The sequence below is a fragment of the Eretmochelys imbricata genome, chromosome 27, assembly GCF_965152235.1.
Source record: "Eretmochelys imbricata isolate rEreImb1 chromosome 27, rEreImb1.hap1, whole genome shotgun sequence".
Lineage (NCBI taxonomy): Eukaryota > Metazoa > Chordata > Testudines > Cheloniidae > Eretmochelys > Eretmochelys imbricata.
The window spans coordinates 3,035,473-3,059,955 of NC_135598.1; the positions used below are offsets into that span (position 1 = coordinate 3,035,473).

General features: G+C 45.8%; 1 protein-coding gene across 4 annotated transcripts in view; it reads left to right on the plus strand.

The window, feature by feature from the left end:
• Nucleotides 1-24,483, plus strand: part of NSF (N-ethylmaleimide sensitive factor, vesicle fusing ATPase) — a 184,657-nt gene that overhangs the window by 147,416 nt on the left and 12,758 nt on the right. The window lies entirely within an intron of this gene.

Here is a 24,483-nt window from a genome sequence, read left to right on the forward strand (position 1 = left end):
CACCCTGAATAAATTGGTAGCCTGTTCACATTGTCACATGCTGGCAAATAAAGTAGTAATGCTGCACAAATCAACACTCTTATTTAAGACAGTTCTTGGTTTAATTGTAGAAGTGAGTGACAAAATTCCCACTGGAGTACACAGTACCTTAGTTCCAGTACTTCTGCTAGTAGCACCAGCAAACTGCAAGACAGAAGACTTCTACTAAAGAGCTCTTTGTCCTGTACAAAGCACTCACAGTGAGTGAGATAATAGCTTTTATTGGACCAACTTCTTTTGGTGCAATGTCAAGCTTTCAGGCTTCACAGAGCTTTTCTTCAAGTCTGGAGAAGGTAAGCAGAGAATCACAGTTAAATACATGCTGGAACAGATTGTTATGTATGCAGAATTAATACATGTTGTAGGAGACCACTTAAGATGAAGTGAGCACTTAACACCTCTCATCTTAAATGGTCTCCTACAAACAACTCTGTAAAAATCTTTTAACTGTAGCCTTCCTAAGGCCTGGTCTACACTGGGGCAGGAGCTGATCTAAGATACGCAACTGAAGTCGCCGTATCTTAGATTGACTTAGAATCACTTATTTCGCATCCTCGTGGTGCAGGATCGACGGCCACTGCTCTCCCATTGACTCCGGTTCTGCCTCTCGCTGTGGTGGAGTTCCAGAGTCGACGGCAGAGCGATCGGGGATCGATTTATCGCGTCTACACTAGATGCGATAAATCGATCCCCGATAGATGGATCACTACCCGCCGATCTGGCTGGTAGTGTAGACATGGCCTAAGAGTAATAAAATAGGATTTACTCCAGGAAAAGTCTTTTCTCTAAGCCTAGTTACTTAGACTTATTTAAATACCCAGCCATGTTAGATTAATCAAGTGGACACTAATATTTGTAACAATGTATCTAAGAAAAACAATTCATTTAGAACATACCTTATTTTATTAAAAGTGAAAAACGAGGTATACGGTACAAATCCTGTAACTCGACCTGCTTTTTCTTTCCCTTCTCATGTGGCTTGTTGTCGTCATTCACTATGTGTTCTCTGTAGATGGCAACCTGCTTTGGGCAAGGACTTTTTCTTCTGTATGTGCAAAGTGCTAAGGAAATAATTTATTTAAGTAACAGAATTACTGAGAGTATAGAGATAAGACGAACCATTTCAGTTTGTTCCAGTATTTCTGGGGGTGGGGTGTGTGTGTGTGTGTTAAAATATGGTTTTACATTATTTGGAATAAAACTAAACCTTGCATTTCCTAACTGGGTTTTGAACTACATAGGGTGGTACCTTGCACTCCATGCTTAATACAGTTAGAAGTCATGGTTTCTTTCAATAAGCTATCTTACAGTTTCCTAGTATTTAAGAACTTTTCAGGATGCAGTAAATATTACACCCCTTCCTTCACCCTTCCTAACTTGGTTGTGAAAGTAACATAGCCTAAAAAAAATCAAAAGAATAGGCATGTGCAGCTCACTTCTTAGGAGCATAATGTGTTTCCATACAAGAAACTTCAAATAATATTGATATAGATCTCTCAAATAACGTAAGCCAGGCTCTGGGGCATTAGTGCTCTTCCTTAAAAACAAACACAAGACTGTCCTTGGAATGATTGGTAGTAATATCTCATACCGAAAGTTATTGGTGTGGAGTTAGTGATGGAAGTGAACTCTGTCCAGTGTTACTGAAAGGGTCACTTGGAGAAAGGAGTGTACCAAAGCGCACCAGATTTGGATAGGTGGATCCACTGCTCATTTCTTGCCCCTACTTGCATCTCATTGTCCCTGCAGTGTCCTAGGAGTAGGATGCAGGGCTCTGGGTTATCTGGTGAGTTTATATGTGCGCTGTGAATTTCAAATGCCTTTGAGACTGGTAGGCATAGTGAGTATTGTTGAGACACCCCATAGCAAGCTTCTAGTTTTTTTTATATGTTCTTCCTACCCCTATGACTGAGTGGATAATTTTTCCATTAAGAAAGAGCTATTAAAGCTTTTCATATGATCTCCCACAATATTCTTGCCAGCAAGTTATAGTAGTATGGATTGGATGAATGGACTATAAGGTGGATAGAAAGCTGGCTAGATTGTCGGGCTCAACAGGTAATGATCAACAGCTCGATGTGTAGTTGACAGCCGGTATCAAGCAGAGTGCCCCAGGGGTTGGTCCTAGGGCTGGTATTGTTCAACATCTTCATTAATGATCTGGATGATGGGATGGATTGCACCCTCAGGAAGTTCGCAGATGACACTAAGCTGGGGGGAGAGGTAGATATGCTGGAGGGTAGGGAAAGGGTCCAGAATGATCTAGACAAATTGGAGGATTGGGCCAAAAGAAATCTGATGAGGTTCAACAAGGACAAGTGCAGAATCCTGCACTTAGGATGGAAGAATCCCATGCACCGCTACAGGCTGGGGACCAACTGGCTACGCAGCAGTTCTGAAGAACAGGACCTGGGAATTCAAGTGAATAAGCTGGATGTGAGTCAACAGTGTGCCCTTGTTGCCAAGAAGGCTAATGGCGTGGTGGACTGAATTAGTAGTAGCGTTGCCAGTAGATTGAGGGAAGTGATTATTCCCCTCTATTTGGCACTGGTGAAGCCACACCTGGAGTATTGTGTCCAGTTTTGGTCGCCCCACTACAGAAAGGATGTGGACAAATTGGAGAGAGTCCAGCAGAGGGCAACGAAAATGATTAGGGGGCTGTGGCACATGACTTAGGAGGAGAGGCTGAGGGAACTGGGCTTATTTAGTCTGCAGAAGAGAAGAGTGAGGGGGGATTTGATAGCAGCCTTCAGTTACCTGAAGGGGGGTTCCAAAGAGGATGGAGCTCAGCTGTTCTCAGTGGTGGCAAATGACAGAACAAGGAGTAATGGTCTCAAGTTGCAGTGGGGGAGGTCTAGGTTGGATATTAGGAAAAACTATTTCACTTGGAGGGTGGTAAAGCACTGGAATGGGTTACCTAGGGAAGTGGTGGAATCTTCATCCTTAGAGGTTTTTAAGGCCTGGCTTGACAAAGCCCTGGCTGGGATGATTTAGTTGGGGATTGGTCCTGCTTTGAGCAGGGGATTGGATTAGATGACCTCCTGAGGTCTCTTCCAACCCTAATCTGCTATTATTCTATATCTCAAACCCACAGTGGGGCAGGAAAAGACAAGCAATTTTTGGAAAGGGTGTTTCCTTTCATGAGAAAGGTGGTGATTATGACATTGGCTTTGATCTGGGGAGGCAAGGGGGGTTAAGAAAGTCACAGGACTTCATAGGAAGGTCGAAAAACCAGAAGGGAGAGGTGGGGATTTGGAATGGGAACTACTGGCAGGCAATACTATGTCATCAGTCATTCCCACGGTGAGTGATTAGTCTGTACTAGCTGCTGATTTTGGTCATGATTCTAAAGACTTATGTGGTTAAGTCCCATTGCTGCTACTCACATGCATAAAATTAGGCAAGCACACAACTCTCTGCAGGATTGACACCTTAGTTCAGACTCACTCCTAATAGAAATACACTGACCCTTACCAAGCTATCCAAAGCACTTGTAAGAGTTGCCACTGAATAGCAGAAGAGGCAACCATCATCTCTCACACAGCTGTCAAACAGGCCTTTTGGCTTTTTTTTTTTGGTCAGCATGCCATGCAGCATGCACAGTATCATCTGTCTGACAGAGGTCTAGACTTATAGGAACCACAGAGATGGGGAGAGTGGGAGACAGCTTAACGCGTACTCATGGTGTAAGTCCGTAGGTTACACATTCACACAGTGTCATCATGTCACAGAATGGAGACTTAATCTGCAAACAGCTTCCCACAACTACCATGGGCAAAATTAGTGTGTAAGAGGGGCATTTCTGGGCCACTGTATTATTATGCATCCAGATGTATGGCTCTGTGTTAAATTGGCTTAAGGGAGCTGCCTCCCAGATTCCCCCTCTCCCCATTGAGACTGTCTTAGTCTTTACACTTCCTGTGCAGGACTAAAAATGCTAGTCAGATAGCAGCCCCTGGGAGTTGGGATTTCTGGCTTGTTTGCTATTTAAAAAAAAAATTGCAAACTAAATCTATGAGACTTTAAGAGCCATAGAAAACCACTCTGAGTTTGCTTTAAATTCCTTGGTGCACTCCACGATTCAGAGTTTCTTTGAGCAATGCTTAAAAAGTGGTATCTATTACCAGTTCAAGAAGACTGAAAAACATTGCATTTTGTTTAGCATCTTTTTAAACCAATTAAAAAGCTTTTCTGAAATGGTTTGAAGAGAAGAAAATAAAACATGTTCTCCTGGATCTTTATTTCAATCAGATTTCCCTGTGTTCTGCAGCAGAAGAGATGGGGGTGGGGGAGAAATAGAAAGATTGAAAAGGGCTGTCGCAGCAGGGAGCCAAGCTGGAGAAAAGGACTTCTCTGAGAACTAAGCAGCAGCAGCTCTGAAAGCCTAAGAGGCTGCTTCATCTACATGCAGAGTCACACAAGGCATGGGGACGCTCACCAACACCACAGAGATTTCACATGTGCTTCCCTGCTGGTTCCTATGAAAAGCTAACAATCAGCTCGGGTAGTGAAAGACCATTGCAGCATCCCTTGACTAAGCTGGACGTACAATTTGTTCAGTGTTGTGAAATGTCCGGCTTAGCAAGATGCTCTCGGACACCCTTGCGAATGCCCTTCCTATGTCCCTGAGGCCCCCTCCTCCTTTTCTGGGACTTGGCAGGCTTCTGCAGATTTGTGAAGGCTGGAGGGGGAGGGGAACATGCTCCTTGTCTGGTACAGTTCCACATGCAGAATAATGATGTCCCAGCGTTGCTGGACATGTACATGTGGGACAGTAGGTTTAAAAATTATAGAACCAAATCCTGCTTTCCCTTATACTGGTGTAAACTGGGAGTAACTTCATTTTAGTCAATAGTTATTCTGGAGTTACATCTGCGCAGCTCAGAGCAGAAGCTGTACTATTGTTTGAAAAAACAAAAAAAAACAACAACCCATCATTTAGGGAAGGATTCCAGTCACCCAAAAGGTCTGTTTAAAAAGCTATAAGGAACCAAGGACAAGTGAATAGTCTTTATCAAACATGGAAACTTATGGAATAGCATAGCTTTATTTTCTCCCTCTGCTTTCTACAATTGCCCAGCTATAATGTAGCTGCAGCTTCTCAGTCAGGCCCGTACCGACTGATCAGATTTGCTGGATTTGGTAGTTGCTTGGAACCCAGTTTGCTCTCTTGGGGATCTGAATAATCTTGTGAGTAGCAGAGTCCCCACGTAGTTTATATAGAATCCTATCTGTCCACTGAAGTCATTTGAATAGTGTTGAACTCTGAAAAATCTATATTGTTTCAGAAGAGGGGAAAATAACTCTGGTTAAAATAATTAGCTCTTACTTTTTAAATTTGGGTAAGTATTATCCCCAATATACAGATCAAGTATCTGAGGCTCAGACAGGCTAAGAGACATGCCCATGTCATTCAGTAAATCAGTGGCAGAGTCAAGGTTTTTGACTCCCAGCCTTGTAAAGGATGGTTCTGAAGTAAAACCATCCATCTCACGCTGTTGTGTGGGATGCACTGTGCTGGTTAAATCCCCGCTGCTGGTCAGGGGGGAATAATGTTTTAGGTGACCAGCTTGAAACATCTTTTCTTTTAGGTGCTGAGCACCTGCAGCTCCTCTTGACTTTCCCAGGAACTTGCCATTGCTCAGAACCTGTGGCAGCTGGTCCCTCGGTTTCCCAGGTTGGGCGTTGAAAACGGGTCCGCTTGTGAAAATGTTGGCCGTAGGCTTTCTGTGCTTCAGTATTCTCCACTGAATATGAGGATAATGATACTGACCTGCCTAACAGAGGGGCTGTGGGGCTTCATCTGCCAATTGCTTCAAGATCCAGTCAGACTCTGCTGACGTCCACCACCTCGGTATTAAAGTAAGATGAAAATGGATGGAATCTAAGCTCCAGCAAGTGACTGTAAAACTCTGTCATGTGTGATTAGCCTCCATCAATATGGATTGGCTGCTGTTCGGGTCTTCACTGTCAAATGCGTTTCACAAGTAATACCCAGGGCGAAGCACTCCTCCCCACTAAACTTACACAATACTGTGCTGAACAGACTGGATGAAACTTCTGAAATGCAAGTGAATTCTACTAATATAACTTCTGTTTAAATTATTGATTGTGAATGATTCTTTTCTTAGAGACCTCTTGTTTTATGTTGATTAGCTGCCTTTACGGAGTGTGAGTTTGAAACAAAGTCCCAGAGACCAGTTTCTGCCGTAGCGCATATCTTGTTCCCTTGCTGTCAGGTGTCTGTCTCCAGAATGGGAGATGTGACGCTGTCTGGGGCCAGCAGATGGGTTGCTTGTGAGTTTTTTCACTGGGCAGTTTGTGAATCTTGGGAGTTCCCTAGGTGACTAACACTGCAGTCAGTGGGAGGTGAGTGCTCTGCTCCTCTCAGAGTCTGGCCATGGTGAGACCTTAGCTTCGACTTTCTGGTGACTGTTTGAAAGTGAGCTTGGTGATATGCTGCAGGGTAGAAACTAATGGAGAAGTTTAAGTGGAGTTGTCTGTGTAGTTGCATGATTTCTTTGGAAAATCCTTCCTTAGATATTTGGTTAGGCTGAAAAAAGCAGTGGCCCCAGACCCACTGAGCATGAGCGCTCCAGGCAGGGTTTGTCTTGAAGCTCCCTTTTCTCTCCCTAGTACGAATTCAGATTAGGGCCAGTCAGTGTGTGTGGTGTCTTCACCAGCCTCTGCCAGTCTTACTCAGTTTTCTCCGTAACTCATTTCTAATGGAAAATTGGGTTTCCTCAAATTTGTTTTGCCAGAAACCCAAAACTGGAAAAAAAAATTGTTTAGAAATGTTTCAGATTTTGGCCCCTTTATGAAAATCTGAAATCTTCTGCTTCACATTTCAATGAAAACATTTGTTGTTGAAATTTTGTGTGGAGCAGCAGGGGAAATATTTTCCCACCAGCTCTACTCATTACATCCAGCTAGCCAGGTAGCAGGAATTTTCTACTACTATGATAGTTGTTAAGGTGGTAGAATGCTGCACAATGCTCCTCTTGCAGGAGACCTCCAAACCGTTGCAGTGTCCGTGGATAATCTGTAACAGAAAATCAACTCATTGCAAAATGTACAAATCCTGTCTCCTCAGACTTGGTCAGGTTGTCTTCTACCACGTGTATCCCTGTTTGTTCTACACTGCAGCCAGCATCCATTTTCCTGTTAGCCTCATCTTTATACTACAACAAGTAGCAAGAGGGCCTTGGGTGAGATTAGGAATAATTTTAAAAGGACTCAAGACAGAAAATGGAGCACCTGTTAGTGATCAGTGATGTTATGGTTACGCATAACTTTGGCCCCTCTGATCACAATGTTCTGGTTAATTTTGGAAACCATATCTCTTGAATTGTAAGCTCTGTGGGATAGGGATCATCTCTTTTCTATATCTCTACAGAACCCAGTGCAGTGGGGTTCCACTCGGGCCATCTGCGCGCTATCGTAATAGAAATGTTGGATGAGACGATTGGGTGGTGCTCCCTGTTCAGCTCTTGGGTTATCTCTCCCTTCTGTTCTAGAGAGGGACAAACCTTACAGTAGCTCATGAGTATTAGTATTTTATGTGTTTCATTACGGCAAGTACCTGAACTACTGGGACAGTTAAATGTCTGTCCATGATAAACCCCTTTAATCTAGATCTGGGATGAATCCTCATCTTAGATTCAGTTAGTGTGATGATCTATTGATCTGGAAGGTGTTTGGAATTGCTCAGATGGCATCCTGCAGAACTCCAGACATCTGATAATCACATGGTCCCATGCTATCAGATGAGTCCTATAAATTGACACTGACTGCCTGAGTGCAGTCAGTGGGAGCAGGTTTTGGTGAGAGAGACAGACACCTTCGATTTGTCCCATCACTTGTACAGAATGGTAGCACTTACTGTGTGTTTTTATAGAATAGTTTATTAACTTTACACAGTTGTTGTTTTAATCTCATGACCTGTATAAATCTTACATTTAATAGTGCACATCTCTGAAATGTCACAAGTGTAATGTTACGTGGATTTTGCTTTGTAGCCCTTGAGACCGTGTGGTCCAGGAGATCAGAGCACAGAACTGGTTGTCAGGATGCCTCTGTTCTATTTCCACCTCTGCCGCTGACTTCTTGTGTTCCTCAGTTTTCTCATCATTTAAAGGTTGATACCTTTAAAGTGCTTTTAGAGCGATGGATAAAAATCTTTGTGTAAGATCTTATCATGGGATTAAAATATGATATTTTCAGCAAAATGGGCAGCTTTATTCATTACCAGGATTCCTGTTTGTTCCAGAATTCAAATAGCAAGGACTTGGTATTTGCTTTAAAGAGTGATATTTGTAAATTGACCCTACACTTTTTTTGTTGAGAGCTGTATGTGGGCATTCAAACATGGTACTTCTCTTCCCCACGTCCATCAGACACAGTGTTCTAATCGCTAAGACCCAAAAACTCAAGGAAAGTCAGGGTGAAGGCTGAGATTCTGTCCCTAGCCCAAATCTCAGTTATGTCCCAGGTACTGCAGGTTTTGAACACCGGGTCAGTTTTCATGGCTCTATACCGCTGGATTTGCCTGAATGACTTGAGGCACGCTTTCTGCCTTAACTCTGAATTTGCCATCTTGGGGCAGTGTTGGCCCTCTGCATCACGGAATATCACTTTTTGTGGTTCATTGGGTTTTTTTTAAATGTTCTTTTTAGGATTAATGGCATCGTACAGCTTCCAAGCCTTTGTTTAAAATCTGTTTTGTTAGGACTGAGAATCACAAAAAGGGATAAGGATTATTGGGTTTGTCTTGTCTTTTGTGTAGCAAAAGGCTTAGACATTGCTTAGTTTCTTTTTTTTTTTTGGCCTATAAATAAGTGCTTTAGATGAAGGATCAACACCTGACTGGTGGCTTATCTTTCTCACTTTAATTCTTCCACCTGTGCTGCTTTTTTGCAGACAGAAGTGAGGATTCAATCTCACTTATTATTAACACCCCATTGGAGATTTGTCACTTTTCAGTCCATATGTGAAGAACCTGTTGGTCTAATGATCAGACTTTATTTATTTAAATGTATAAAACAACTCCTCTCTGAACTCTCTAGAAAAATGATACAATAAATAAAAGAATATGAATAACAACACAGCATACAAAGATTTTAGTGGGTTTTCTGCCAGTGTAGGAGCAGCAACAGAATAGTGTAGTGCTTTTTCATATGTCGACGTGTTGTTCTCAGCTCCATTAAGGGGAATGTTTCCATACCGTGACTTTATTGCTAGTCAGTGTATGTCATTAGCAGGTGAACGTCATCTGTCAGTGAAGCAGGATTGATTGATTTTTAGTTTTTAAAACTAGCATTTTATTTTAGGCTTTTTCATAGATTCATGGGCTGCTGGCTACTCTTCTGCATTATATTGCCCAATATGTTGTATTAGATAGCTCATGCTAGGGGTACTTCTGGAGAAGGTGATGGTAATTAACATACAAACGTACAAGAACAGTGTAATTGCCTGATAATGCTTTTTGAAGGTCATATCTTACAAGTTGAGACCTGAGCTTGCCCTGGGCCATGAATTTCCTTGTACTGTCTTAGTCTTGAGTAACAAGGCTTAAAGCAAAACTGAACTTCTCTCCTCAGTTAGTTACAAGTTTATGTATTTCCCAATCTTTCATCAATCTGTGTAGCAATCTAATCTGTTAAAGTATGAAAATTAGTGAAGGAAAATGGCTAGCAATGGACAGTAACTCTTCTTCTTTGAGTAGTGTCCCTATGGGTGCTCTGGGGTTGCCAACTTTCTACTAGCACAAAACTGAACACACTTGCCCTGCCCTGCCTCTTTTCCAAGGCCCAGTCCCTGCTCACTCTATCCCCCTCTCTCTGTCACTCGCTCACCTCACCCTCCCTCACTTGCTCATTTTCACTGGCTGGCTCACAGGGTTGGGGTACAGGAGGGTGGTGAGGGCTCCAGCTGGGGGTGTGGGCTCCAGGGTAGGGCCAGAAATGAGGAATTCAGGGTGTGGGAGGGGGCTCCTGGCTGGGCCAGTGGGTTGCTGTTGTTAGAGGGCTTATTCCTTCACCCACTTACTTCCCTGGTCCTTCTCGCATGAACAGAGAGCAACAATACCCGAAGTCCAAAGGTGCAAACAATTCGATGTTTATTGGGGTGAACTTCCAGCAAGCATGATTCCAGTTTCCTTCCTTAGTATCCTCCTTCCCAGCTCTGACACCACAGAGCCTTACACCTGTGTCCCTGTTCCCATTCCTACCCTTAGCTAAACATGATTCCAACTTCCTTACTCCCATTCCCTGTTCCCATTTCCCCCTTTAGCAAAACATGATTCCAATTTTCTTACCCCCATTCCCTGTTCCCATCTCACACACCCACATGCCCACCCCCACCCACACCCACACCCAGTCACTTCCTCATTGACTACAGATTATATAGTAAAACTTGACTTCTGCTTAGCTATACCTTAACCAATCATTTTCCTGAAATTTAACTAACCAATCCTAACATATTGTAACATGATTATGTAACCAATTATATCCCACCACCTCAATTAGTTTACACCCAGCAAAATTAATTATACAGCAGACAGGAACAATCACAGAACCAGACAGAGATTATACAGACAAACAACAGCAAAGTGGGAACTATAATGACAAAACAATACAGAAGTGAGGATTTCACATCCCAGCTATTGATAAGTGAGTTCTTGCCAGACAGGATGCTATCAAACTAAGTTTCCTTTTACATTGTCTAGGCACTTCCCTTTCTCTGGAGGTGATAGGAACCATCCTGTCCTGATAGTGCCTAACAGCCCAATAGCACCTTATTTCAGTGTGACTAGTTTGGAATGTGAGAATGTGACCGTTCGCTTCCCAGCTTATGGCTGCCTCTGCTGCTTAGCCAAAGGCCTGAGCCTAAGCACAGGGCCACAAACTGTCACAGTAAGAGAAGGCCCCCACACCGGCAGACAGTGGCTCCGATTCCCTCCTCCACACCTCCACCACCAGCCAAGCGACAAGAACACACCCAAACTCCCAGAGCACAGGCCTGTCTGTAAAGGCCTACACTCCAAGAACCCAGGTGCACTCCCACCACCCGGCCAGTGACAGAGGTACAAAAGAAAGAATCAAAACCACTGTCCGCCAGTGCAAGGGCCCTCTCTATCTGAATATCTATATCCTAACAGCTGTGTGTGGGGGGGGTAAGGGCTCCGTCTGGGGGTGCAGGCTCTGGTGTGGGGCTGGGGATAAGAGATTTGGAGTGCAGGAGGGGGCTCCGGGCTGGGGCAGGGGGTTGGGGTGTGTGGGGGGGGGTGAGGGCTCTGGCTGGGGGTGCAGGCTCTGGGGTGGGGCTGGGGATGAGGGGTTTGGGGTGTAGAAGGGTGCTTTGGGCTGGGACCGAGGGGTTCAGAGGGCAGGAGGGGGATCAGGGCTGGGCAGGGGGTTGGAGCGCAGAGGGGTGAGGGCTCCAGCTGGGGGTGCAGGCTCTGGGGTGGGGCTGGGGATGAGGAGTTTGGGGTGCAGGAGGGTGCTCTGGGCTGGGACTGAGGCATTCAGGGTGTGGGAGGGGGATCAGGGCTGGAGCAGGGGGTTGGGGCACGGGAGGGTGTGGAAGCTATGGGAGGTGCTTACCTCAGGCAGCTCCTTGAAGAAATGGCATACCCCTTTCCCCCTTCCCTCCCCCCCCACCCCTGGCTCCGGTTCCAACATGGAGGTGTGGCCAGGTGGCTCTGCACACAGCCCCGTCCGCAGGCACTGCCCCTGCAGCTCCCATTGGCTACGGTTCCCAGTCAATGAGATCTGAGAAGCTAACGCTTGGGGGGGGACAGTGTGTGGAGCCCCTTGGCTGCCCCTATGCCTAGGAGCCAGCGGGGGGACATGCTGCTGCTTCTGGGAGCCACGCGGAGCAACGGCAGCCAGGGAGCCTGCCTTAGCCCCACTGTGCCGCCGACTGGACTTTTAACTGACCGGAGCCGCCAGGGTCCCTTTTCGACTGGGCGTTCCAGTTGAAAACCAGACACCTGGCAACCCTAGGGTGCTCCACTTCAGGTGTGCATATGCCTACTGAGCCTTTGATTGGAGATTTTCCATCAGCAGTGGCTGTTCAGTCCATGTATGTGATCTATACAATCTCATGCCGTGCAGTGAGGGTATATAGGACTGTGCTGGCAAACCACCCTCAGTTCCTTCCCAGCTGCCTCAGCATGAGACAGAGCCCTAGAGTGTTTGCCTTGTGTGTGCCTCAGATGCTATCGTTCACCTTTCTCAGAATTAGTGTTAGCAGTTTCGTGTTAGGGGTTGTTATATAGTTAGCTAGTTAAGTAGTGAGAATATTGAATTTGTTTCCTCTCCCTTCCCTTTTCGAGAGAGCCCTATTTGCCTGGGTGGGTATGCCTGGCTCGCCATGCTTCAAACCGCTGCCTCCCTTGTCAAGAGGCTATCCTGGTTAGTGACGGCCACTCTAAATGCTTCCATTGCTTGGGAGAGTCCCTCCTCTCCCAGAAGTGTAACATCTGCTTGGCTCTCAAATCTAGAGCATGGAAGAGCCAGTGGATCAAATTGAGATTTCTGATGATGGCATGCTCCCTTTGACCTGCCTCTGACTTAGCTCAGGAGAGACCCTCCCTGCACATCTGTTTCCAGACAGATCCAGTGCCCCTTTGACCTTGACACAGATCTCCCCTAAGAAGAAGAAGGCCGTGGAAGACTCAGGGAAGGCTCCAAAGAAGAGGAGATCAGTTTCTCACCAAAAGAAACCAGCTCCCAAAAGACCCTGATCTCCTGTTAAGTCTGTGGTGTCAGAAGCCTTTACCTCTCGACTCGGTACCACAGAAATGAAGGACTCCTCCTCCAATACCGGGAACTCCTGGAGCACTACAGAGAAGCACCGCTCCAGCTGCCCCCCCACCCCCACCCCAGTACTGTCTGAGAGGAATAGGGAGGCCAAGGATATGTACTCCTCCAGAATGGCATCCTCTAGCACAGACTTACCATCAGTACCTTCCCACTCGGCATGCTTGGTACTGGACAAATCAAAGCTCCAGATGCCCTCAGTGCCTGCATTGAGACACTCTAAATTGATAGCACCGTCCACCTCAGCTACTGTGTCAGGACCGACCCATTTGGTACCTCAGGAATTGTGGTACTCCAGGGACTTGGCAGTCTTAGATGAGCCAGAGTTTTCACTACTTATGGGTACCGAACAACTCTCAGTACTGAGACCCCAGTCTCCAGATTACCATTGCTTCCTGATACCACAGGACTCTCCACCCTTTTCCACTGGTGCCACCCCCCCCCTCCCCCCCCCATTGGAGAACATTGAGGAGGAGGAAGGAGACATTCAGTCTCTTCCATATCACTGTAGGGGGTCTCCTCCTATCCTGTATGGGAACCCGTATTCTGAGAAAGATCCTTTTCCATGCCGGGGTGCTGGGATCAACCTGGGTACTTCCCCCTCTCCTGTATGCCCCCTTCCCTCCCCCCAGTGGACCATGAGGATGTGTATTGACAGCAATTTGCCAGAGCTCGGCTCTGTCGCATAGAGAGGATAGGGTTGCACAGTCCCCCTAACCAGTCCTCTAGCACAAAGAAATCTTTGAAGAACCGGAATCTAGGACAGATAAGGAGGCTGTCCCTCAAACTCCTATTTCATTCTCATCATTCATTCAAAATCATTGGCCGTAGATTGTTGTGGAGATATGACTGCAGATGAGGCAGTCATACCTCCACAACAATATATGGCCAATGATTTTTGGCAATTCCAGGACCTTGTGAAGAGGGTTGCTGACACCCTTCAGATACCAGTTGAAGAGGTCAGAGACTCACAACACAAGCTGCTGGGCATTCTACAGTTGGCAACACCCATCCAGGTTCTACCCATTAGTGAGGTGCTCCTGGATCCAGCAAAGATACAGTGACAAATGCCTGCCACTATCCTGCCAACTTATAAACAGGTGGATAAGAAATATTATGTTCCACCCAGGATCTCAGAAATTTTGTTTCCCCACCCCTTGCCTAATTCCCTAGCGGTGGATGCTGTAAATGAATGGGGTAAATAGCATTACTCTAGGTCTACCCCTTAGAACAAAGACCAAAAGAAGTTAGACTTTTTTGGATGAAAGTGTTACTCATTCGTGACCCTCCAGTTTTAGATTGCAAACTATCAGGTGATCATGGGCAAGTAGAACTTCACCAACTGATATATTTGCAGCTTTTATTGAGCATCTTCCATGGGAGCATAGAGAACACTTGCAGGCCATCATCACAGAGGGTCAGTTATTAGCCAGAATCTCTCCAAGGGTTCTTAAATGCCGTGCACACCACCGCCATATCCATATCCACAGCTGTTGTTATGCACAGGGTATCGGGGTTCCCAAAAGTGGTTCAAAACACTGTGGAGGACCTTCCGTTTGAGGGTCAAAAGCTCTGCTTGGAGTCCACAGATGAGTCCATGCACACATTAAAGGACTCCATGCCATGTTAAGATCTCTAGATATGTACATTCCTACGAACAAACGGAGATTTGGTAGGTCTCAAACTGCGCAGAGATTGTCTCCTGGCCAGTTCTCTGGATTTCATAGATCCCTCCCCAACGCACTAGGAAGAGACAGAAATTCCATAACTTTATCTTATCTCGTCGGGACAATTCAAAGAAGTCCCTGAACTACAATAAGGAACTGTTTACAGCTCACCTTCGTGACCAAGCATACAAGATGACACCTCCATTGCTTCCAGGGCTGGCTCAGAAAGACCCATTAGCCAACCAGAGACAGCTTGGACAAACGGGTCATGGTTCCCCTCCAGGTGATAGAACTCCCTAGACTGGTGGAAAAATCAGCTCAGTGTCTGCTTGGTATCTCTTTCACTCGCCCAGCTCCAGCAATAACTGTGACAAGAGATTCTTCACTGTTGGGTAGGGAACACACCTTAAAGTGTTGCCTGATTTTCCATCTTGACCTGTCCATTCATCTACTGATGTTTTCCCCAAAACCACATTAATCTCATGTTTATGCTTAGATGTTAAAGGGGAAGGGATACGGATCAGGATAAGTTAAGAACACGTCAGAGATCTGACCAATTTGAATGCATTCGAACCAGTGGGGCCGGATGCTGTTCACCCCAGGATGCTGAAGAAATCTTGGAGCCCCTGGCAATAATATTTGCAAACTCACTGATGACAGGAGAGATCCTGGAAGGCTGGAGAAGGGCTAACATAGAACCCATCTTTAAAAAGGGGAGAAAGGAGGAGCTGGGGAACTATGGACCAGTCAGCCTGACCTCGATACCTGTGAAGCTACGAAAGTGATGTAAAAAACATTCCATTTGCGAATACGTGGAGGATGAAGGGGTACACTAGAAGCGCTAGTAGGGGTACACTAGAAGCTCTGCATCGACGCAGCTGCGCGAGTGCAGCTGTGCCTCTGTAGTGCATCTCATGAAGATGCCCTATGCCAATGGGAGAGAGCTTTCCTGTCAGCATAATAAATCCACCACCACAGGAGGCAGTAGCCATGTCAACAGGAGAAGCTCTCCCACCGGCACAGCCCTGTCCATACCGGCACTTAGGTCAGTGTAACTTACGTCACTTGGGGGCTTGGCTTAGTCACACCCCTGAGCAACATAAGTTATACCGAAGTAAGTGGTAGTGTAGACATTTGTCAATGTTGTTTGCATACCTGCTAGGTGTGTCATTGCTGGCCTACTGACCAGGTAGTTTTCCATGAACATTCATATAAGTGACTTTTTTTCTTAACAAGAATGTTCATGGACTGTTTGAGGCTTACATGTGCTCCTGTGCATGTGGATCGGTGCATAGGTTCATGCAGCTAACTAAAAATATGGGATTTCCCTCTTCCTGTTCATTTAAAAATAAAAGTTTATCCAGTCAGGAGGCAGAAATAGTGCCATGTAATATAGGTGACCCCATTGTGCATTATGAATAACATAAAGGAAATAGAAAAGGAGTACTTGTGGCACCTTAGAGACTAACCAATTTATTTGAGCATGAGCTTTCGTGAGCTACAGCTCACTTCATCGGATGCATACCGTGGAAACTGCAGCAGACTTTATATATACACAGAGAATATGAAACAATACCTCCTCCCACCCTAAGCTATTACCAGCAGGACAGTGGGGTGGGAGGAGGTATTGTTTCATATTCTCTGTGTATATATAAAGTCTGCTGCAATTTCCACGGTATACATCTGATGAAGTGAGCTGTAGCTCACGAAAGCTCATGCTCAAATAAATTGGTTAGTCTCTAAGGTGCCACAAGTACTCCTTTTCTTTTTGCGAATACAGACTAACACGGCTGTTACTCTGAAACCTGTCATAAAGGAAATAGTTTGCATTGGTTGAAATGTTTGCATTGCACTGTATGTAAGGGAGCAGTATGACTGCTCAGAGCTCCGGTATGAAACTGCAGAAAAACCTGAGCGTCTCTGGATTAAGCTTAGAAGTGTGAGCAACAGGAGTGATGTAGTGGTGGGAGTCTGCTATAGACCACCGGACCAGAGGGATGAAGTGGATGAGGCTTTCTTCCGGCAGCTTGCGGAAGCTACTAGATCGCATGCCCTGGTTCTCATGGGTGACTTTAATTTTCCTGATATCTGCTGGGAGAGCAATACAGCGGTGCATAGACAATCCAGGAAGTTTTTGCAAAAAGAAAAGGAGTACTTGTGGCACCTTAGAGACTAACCAATTTAGTTACCAATTTAGACTAACCAACTCTAAGGTGCCACAAGTACAAGTACTCCTTTTCTTTTTGCGAATACAGACTAACACGGCTGTTACTTTGAACCAGGAAGTTTTTGGAAAGCGTAGGGGACAATTTCCTGGTGCAAGTGCTAGAGAAGCCAACTAGGGGGGGAGCTTTTCTTGACCTGCTGCTCACAAACCGGGAAGAATTAGTAGGGGAAGCAAAAGTGGATGGGAACCTGGGAGGCAGTGACCATGAGTTGGTTGAGTTCAGGATCCTGACACAGGGAAGAAAGGTAAGCAGCAGGATACGGACCCTGGACTTCAGGAAAGCAGACCTCGACTCCCTCAGGGAACGGATGGGTAGGATCCCCGGGGCGACTAACATGAAGGGGAAAGGAGTCCAGGAGAGCTGGCTGTATTTCAAGGAATCCTGTTGAGGTTGTCGAAAGAATAGTAAATATGGCAGGCGACCAGCTTGGCTTAACGGTGAAATCCTAGCGGATCTTAAACATAAAAAAGAAGCTTACAAGAAGTGGAAGGTTGGACATATGACCAGGGAGGAGTATAAAAATATTGCTCGGGCATGTAGGAATGAAATTAGGAGGGCCAAATTGCACCTGGAGCTGCAGCTAGCGAGAGATGTTAAGAGTAACAAGAAGGGTTTCTTCAGGTATGTTGGCAACAAGAAGAAAGCCAAGGAAAGTGTGGGCCCCTTACTGAATGAGGGAGGCAACCTAGTGACAGAGGATGTGGAAAAAGCTAATGTACTCAATGCTTTTTTTGCCTCTGTCTTCACGAACAAGGTCAGCTCCCAGACTGCTGCGCTGGGCATCACAACATGGGGAGTAGATGGCCAGCCCTCTGTGGAGAAAGAGGTGGTTAGGGACTATTTAGAAAAGCTGGACGTGCACAAGTCCATGGGGCCGGACAAGTTGCATCCGAGAGTGCTAAAGGAACTGGCGGCTGTGATTGCAGAGCAATTGGCCATTATCTTTGAAAACTCGTGGCGAACGGGGGAAGTCCCGAATGACTGGAAAAAGGCTAATGTAGTGCCAATCTTTAAAAAAGGGAAGGAGGAGGATCCTGGGAACTACAGGCCAGTCAGCCTCACCTCAGTCCCCGGAAAAATCATGGAGCAGGTCCTCAAAGAATCAATCCTGAAGCACTTACACGAGAGGAAAGTGATCAGGAACAGTCAGCATGGATTCACCAAGGGAAGGTCATGCCTGACTAATCTAATCGCCTTCTATGATGAGATTACTGGTTCTGTGGATGAAGGGAAAGCAGTGGATGTATTGTATCTTGACTTTAGCAAAGCTTTTGACACTGTCTCCCACAGTATTCTTGTCAGCAAGTTAAAGTAGTACGGGCTGGATGAATGCAGTATAAGGTGGGTAGAAAGTTGGCTAAACTGTAGGCTCAACGGGTAGTGATCAATGGCTCCATGTCTAGTTGGCAGCCGGTGTCAAGTGGAGTGCCCCATGGGTCGGTCCTGGGGCCGGTTTTGTTCAATATCTTCATAAATGATCTGGAGGATGGTGTGGATTGCACTCTCAGCAAATTTGCGGATGATACTAAACTGGGAGGAGTGGTGGATACGCTGGAGGGCAGGGATAGGATACAGAGGGATCTAGACAAATTGGAGGATTGGGCCAAAAGAAATCTCATGAGGTTCAATAAGGATAAGTGCAGGGTTCTGCACTTAGGACGGAAGAACCCAATGCACAGCTACAGACTAGGGACCGAATGGGTAGGCAGCAGTTCTGCGGAAAAGGACCTAGGGGTGACAGTGGACGAGAAGCTGGATATGAGTCAGCAGTGTGCCCTTGTTGCCAAGAAGGCCAATGGCATTTTGGGATGTATAAGTAGGGGCATAGCGAGCAGATCGAGGGACGTGATCGTCCCCCTCTATTCGACATTGGTGAGGCCTCATCTGGAGTACTGTGTCCAGTTTTGGGCCCCACACTACAAGAAGGATGGGGATAAATTGGAGAGAGTCCAGCGAAGGGCAACAAAAATGATTAGGGGTCTGGAACACATGAGTTATGAGGAGAGGCTGAGGGAACTGGGATTGTTTAGTCTGCGGAAGAGAAGAATGAGGGAGGATTTGATAGCTGCTTTCAACTACCTGAGAGGTGGTTCCCAAGAGGATGGTTCTAAACTATTCTCAGTGGTGGAAGAGGACAGGATAAGGAGTAATGGTCTCAAGTTGCAGTGGGGGAGGTTTAGGTTGGATATTAGGAAAAACTTTTTCACTAGGAGGGTGGTGAAACACTGGAATGCGTTGCCTAGGGAGGTGATGGAATCTCCTTCCTTAGAAATTTTTAAGGTCAGGCTTGACAAAGCCCTGGCTGGGATGATTTAATGTCTCTAGCTAGTTTGATCTCGTTTTGTGCCTTGGCCTTTCTAATTTTGTCCTTACATACTTGTGGTGTTTGTTTATATTCATCCTTGTAATTTGACCTATTTTTCACTTTTTTAGAAATTTTTAAGGTCAGGCTTGACAAAGCCCTGTCTGGGATGATTTAATGTCTCTAGCTAGTTTGATCTCGTTTTGTGCCTTGGCCTTTCTAATTTTGTCCTTACATACTTGTGGTGTTTGTTTATATTCATCCTTGTAATTTGACCTATTTTTCACTTTTTGTAGGACTCTTTTTTGATTTTTAGATCATTGAAGATCTCCTGGGTAAGCCAGGGTGGTCTCTTGCCATACTTCCTATCTTTTCTATGCAGTGGGATAGTTTCCTCTTGTGCCCTTAATAATATCTCTTTGAAAAACTGCCAACTGTCTTCAGTTGTTTTTCTCCTGAGACTTTCTTCTCATGGGATCTTATCTATCAACTCCCTGAGTTTGCTAAAGTCTGCCTTCTTGAAACCCATTGTCTTTATTTTGCTGTTCTCCCTCCTATCATTCCTTAGAATCATGAACTCTTATAATTTCATGATCACTTTCACCCAAGTTGCCTTCCACTTTCAAATTCTCAACCAGATCCTCCCTATTTGTCAAAATCAAATCTAGAACAGCCTCCCCCTATTACCTTTCTCCACCTTCTGAAATAAAAAATTGTCTCCAATACGTTCCAAGAAGTTGTTGGATAATCTTTGCCCTGTGGTGTTATTTTCCCAACAGATGTCAGAGTAGTTGAGGAGGAGGGCTGGGGTGCTTATCTGGGTTTTCAAACCATCTAGGAAGCCTGAGGGAAAAGAGAGACAGCATAGCTCTTCTGGAACTCAGAGCAGCTCCCTGGAGGAAAATAGCATTCTGCTTCAGTCAGACGAAACAACCGCAAACATGTACATAAACAACCAGGTAGGGACCCGGAGACCAAAGCTACACCAGAAGTGATGGAGATGTCAGAGTAGTCTTTCCTGTCCCTCAGAGCGAGCCACGTAAAAGGGGAGCTGAACTAGAAGATGAACTGGCTCAGGCAGACGCCAGCTCAACACTCTGCCTCAATCAGGTCTTTGGTCTAATCTTGAGGACATTGTGTTCTCACAAACAAATCGTCTGAAGGGAGACAAAGAGCCCAAGGTACTCCCATCAGAGAGAGAGTTCCTGAATCCATGGCTACAGATGCCCTTTCACACAGATGGCCACAGGGCTTTCTTCATGCATTCCCACTTTTCCTCTCCTGGGGAAGGTGATTAAGAAAATAAAAAAGGAGCAGGTGACAGTCATATTGATAACTACCGCTGGCCAAGGATTTTCCAACCTAATACACCTGATAGTGGAACCTCCTCTATGGCTACCATGGAGACTGGGTATCATCTCCCAAGGCTCATTCTTCCATCCATATCCAGATTGGCTTCAGCCAACAGCCTGGTTATCGAAAGGGAATCCTTAGTAATGCTGGGTCTATCTTCCAAAGTCATCAAGACTTTACTAGCATCCAGGAGAGGCTCAGTGAACAATGAACAATCCTCCCAACACTTGCACCCCCCCTTTCCTGGGAAATGTTGGATAAAAAGCCTCACCAATTTGCATAGGTGACCACAGACCCAAACCCTTGGATCTGAGAACAATGAAAAAACATTCAGTTTTCTTACAAGAAGACTTTTAATAGAAATAGAAGTAAATAGAAGTAAAGAAATCACCTCTGTAAAATCAGGATGGTAGATACCTTACAGGGTAATTAGATTCAAAACATAGAGAACCCCTCTAGGCAAAACCTTAAGTTACAAAAAAGATACACAGACAGAAATAGTTATTCTATTCAGCACAATTCTTTTCTCAGCCATTTAAAGAAATCATAATCTAACACATACCTAGCTAGATTACTTACTAAAAGTTCTAAGACTCCATTCCTGGTCTATCCCCGGCAAAGACAGCATATAGACAGCCACACAGACCCCTTTGTTTCTCTCCCTCCTCCCAGCTTTTGAAAGTATCCTGTCTCCTCATGGGTCATTTTGGTCAGGTGCCAGCGAGGTTACCTTTAGCTTCTTAACCCTTTACAGGTGAGAGGAGCTTTCCCCTGGCCAGGATTTCAAAGGGGTTTACCCTTCCCTTTATATTTATGACAACTGTTGTACCTGAAAGGCGGCTTGTGGGCGTTTTCAACCTCATGACAGGTTTCAGTAACACCTACAGAGCCAAACTTCATAACTTCACATACGACGATAGCATGTACAATCCAACGACATATCACTGTCTAGCAGATCAAGACTTTTAGAAGGATACCTCACAAGGCATACTTTGTACAAAACACATCCTCATTACCTGACAGTGGTGAATATTGGGGTCCCAGGGTGTCACACCTGCCCCCTTAGATTACTGCCATGGGTTAGTCACTGACTAATGTGAAGGCAGTGTGCCTAATGCCCTCTTTAGGTTTTTCCCAAGTGTTACCAAACATTGTAGTGTCATCCACATGTGTTTTTGCAAAGTTCTGTGTTTCTTTTCCCAGGTTGCCTGAAAACATTCTGGTGTGGGCATTGTTACTATAATTCACATACCAATATCTTTTAGAGTGTAGGTGTCTTGGCATTTAGCCATCATGCCATGAGGTGGTGTGCCCCAGTTTCCCCTTCCACATAGCAGTTCAGCTTTTGTTATGTTTTCCCTGCTGTGACCAGCCTCTGAGCCTGTTTACAGGTACTTGCTGAGAAGCAGTATTATGTGTTTTACACATTTTTAAAGGATTTACCATAAGTACCAAATGCTTTGTCATAACCAATAAACTCCGTATTATGAAATGTAACAGTACCAGCAAATTCATGACAGGGAGGTGTTTCCAACTATGTTTATCATACCACGTCTTCTGACAGTCCAGTTTGTTCAATACCTATTGTGTTTTGCAGCCCCTTTCTAAACCATAGTGTGTGTTCGGGTACTGGTCTTTCTTTCCCTTTAGTGTTTTGTCCAGTGTCCCCTTTCTCAGATGGGTCATCAGCATTTTCACTGTCACTCAAGTTTTCACAAGTACACCAGGAACAGCATTTTGCAAAAGTGGGTCCTGGATTGGGGTACCCTCTGTCGCTCCTCTCTGTCCCCAAGAGGTCAGTAGTATGTCTGCTCCCCTCCGGGAAGTCAGTTACACAGTTCCCTCTTAAAATCTGATCCACAGGTTGGGTGCCTGGGAACACAAACGCCGACCCAGCAAATCTGCCCTGGGCACACCTTCCCGTGTAATCAGTGAGGAGACATTCATGTACTCCCCCAAATTCCTTCTCAACTTCCCCCTCTGGTCCCCTCCTAAGACACACACCTCTGTGCTCTCTAGAGTGGGATCTATCCCCTGTTCATCTGTGAAGGGCTCTCAGCTAACAGCCAGAACAGTTCTTTCACTGGCAGGGACCACCCCCTCCCCTCTCTTTGAACTGGGTTTGCCTCCAGCTACAGAATCCATGGAACCCTCACCCACGGCAGTGATCTCTAGGATTCCATCCCCCTCCTCCGGCCTTCCCTCTAGGACACATCTCCCTATGCACCCTAGAGAGAGGTCTGCCCCCTGTTCAACTGCAGCCTGCTGGCAGCTAGCAACCTGGACAGTTTTCTCACTGACAGAAACACACTCCCCTGCCCCTCAGAGGAGACGCTGCCTTTAACCACCAAGCAGCAGGAGCTGGTCTCAACCACACCCACCCCTGGTAGACTGTTTTCCACTACTGCAGAGGAATTAAAGAGAGAGACTCCCATTCCTCTAGCAGTTCCTGGGACTTCGCTCTTTCCTTCTGGGGTTTCAGCACCATATTCCTCCTTGCTGCTGGCAAATCCATTGACAGCCCGAGCTACATCGAAAAAGTCATTCCCCAGTAATAATTGTGGTGTGTTATCATGTACTGCAGCCACTGTCCATTCAGCTTCCAAATCCTCAGTTTCCATGTGCACTTTAGCCAAAGGCACAAGGATTTTGTGACCTACTAGCCAAAGCTCTGCCATCTGTCCTGGCACTATGTTTTTCTTCTTAACAATGTTTCCCCGGACCACAGAAATGTCTGCACCTGTATCCCTCCATCCAAGGAGTTCCTTCCCATTAATTCTGACAGCCTTTATGTGCTTCCTGCCTGGCTGTGCAGAGGCTACGTTTATAAATCCTGTATAAGTGGCAATTGCCTGAGGTGCCTCTGTGCTCTGCGTAGCAGCATTCCCATGAGTTGCTTGTGGTCTGTTCCCACTCAGCACAGGGCATTTATTCCTCAGGTGCTCAGTGGAATTACAGTGATAGCGCCTTCTGGGCTCTTCTGTTTTTACAGGAGATTTGGGATGAGGACTAGAGGAATGGACTTGGGGAGGTGAGCACCCAGCCTCCCATCCACCCTCCTTCCCAGGGGTAAAACGGGAACCATTCTTCCCACCAAACAAACCCCTCTACCTGTGATTTATTTCAAATAGATGCTTAGGTTTGTTCAAATTCATCAAAAGTTTTCGCTTTTTTATCCCATAAACACAGTTTTACATCATCATTACAAAAACTTAGGAAATGTTCCTGAGCAACAAGATCACACATTTCTTCAAAGCTTGTAACACCATTTCCTCTGACCCACGTATCCCTGTGCAGTTGAGGGGCCCAAGACATTCAAGCACGAGGTGCTGAAGAGGCTGGTTCTGGCCTGGTGGAGCAGAGACCTCTGGCCAGGACTGTGAGGAGGAGGAGGATGGAACCACTTAGCAGCAGCAGGATGGCCTCCGCAGGCTGGGGCTGATCTGCCTCCTCGCGGGCCTGGCTGGGGCTCTCTGCTCTACCCTGTGAGGACTGCAGCCTTCTCACCTTGTGCCTGCAGGGATCCAGGGTCTTTCACCCTAAATAGATTGAGCTCCATGAGTCTAACTCTATAAGGCAGGTTTCTGATCCTGTAATTGTTCTCGTGGCTGTTTTCTGAACTCTCTCCAATTTATCAACATCCTCCTTGAATTGAGGGCACCAGAACTGGGCACCATATTCCAGTGCCAAATAGAGAGGTAAAATAACCTTTCTTTTCCTACTTGACATTCCGCTGTTTATGTATCCCAGCCCAAGTCTGAGTGTTGACACAGCCATTTTTAGCCTCGCAGCCTGAACCCTGCGAGCCTGAGTCAGTTGACCTGGGCCAGCTGCGGTCATGCTGTGGGTCTTTTAGCCCTGTGTAGATGTAACTGGGAACTCCATGTTCAGCTGATTATCCACCACAACCCCCAAATCTTTTTCCTACTCACTGTGTGCACCCAGACATGTGAACTTGGGAGCTGCGTTAGTGAGAATTCATAAATATGGGACAGAAGCCTCCCCTGTGCATTAACTGCACCTACTGTTACTAGCATTCATACCTATTCACTTTATTCAGGAGTCCGGCA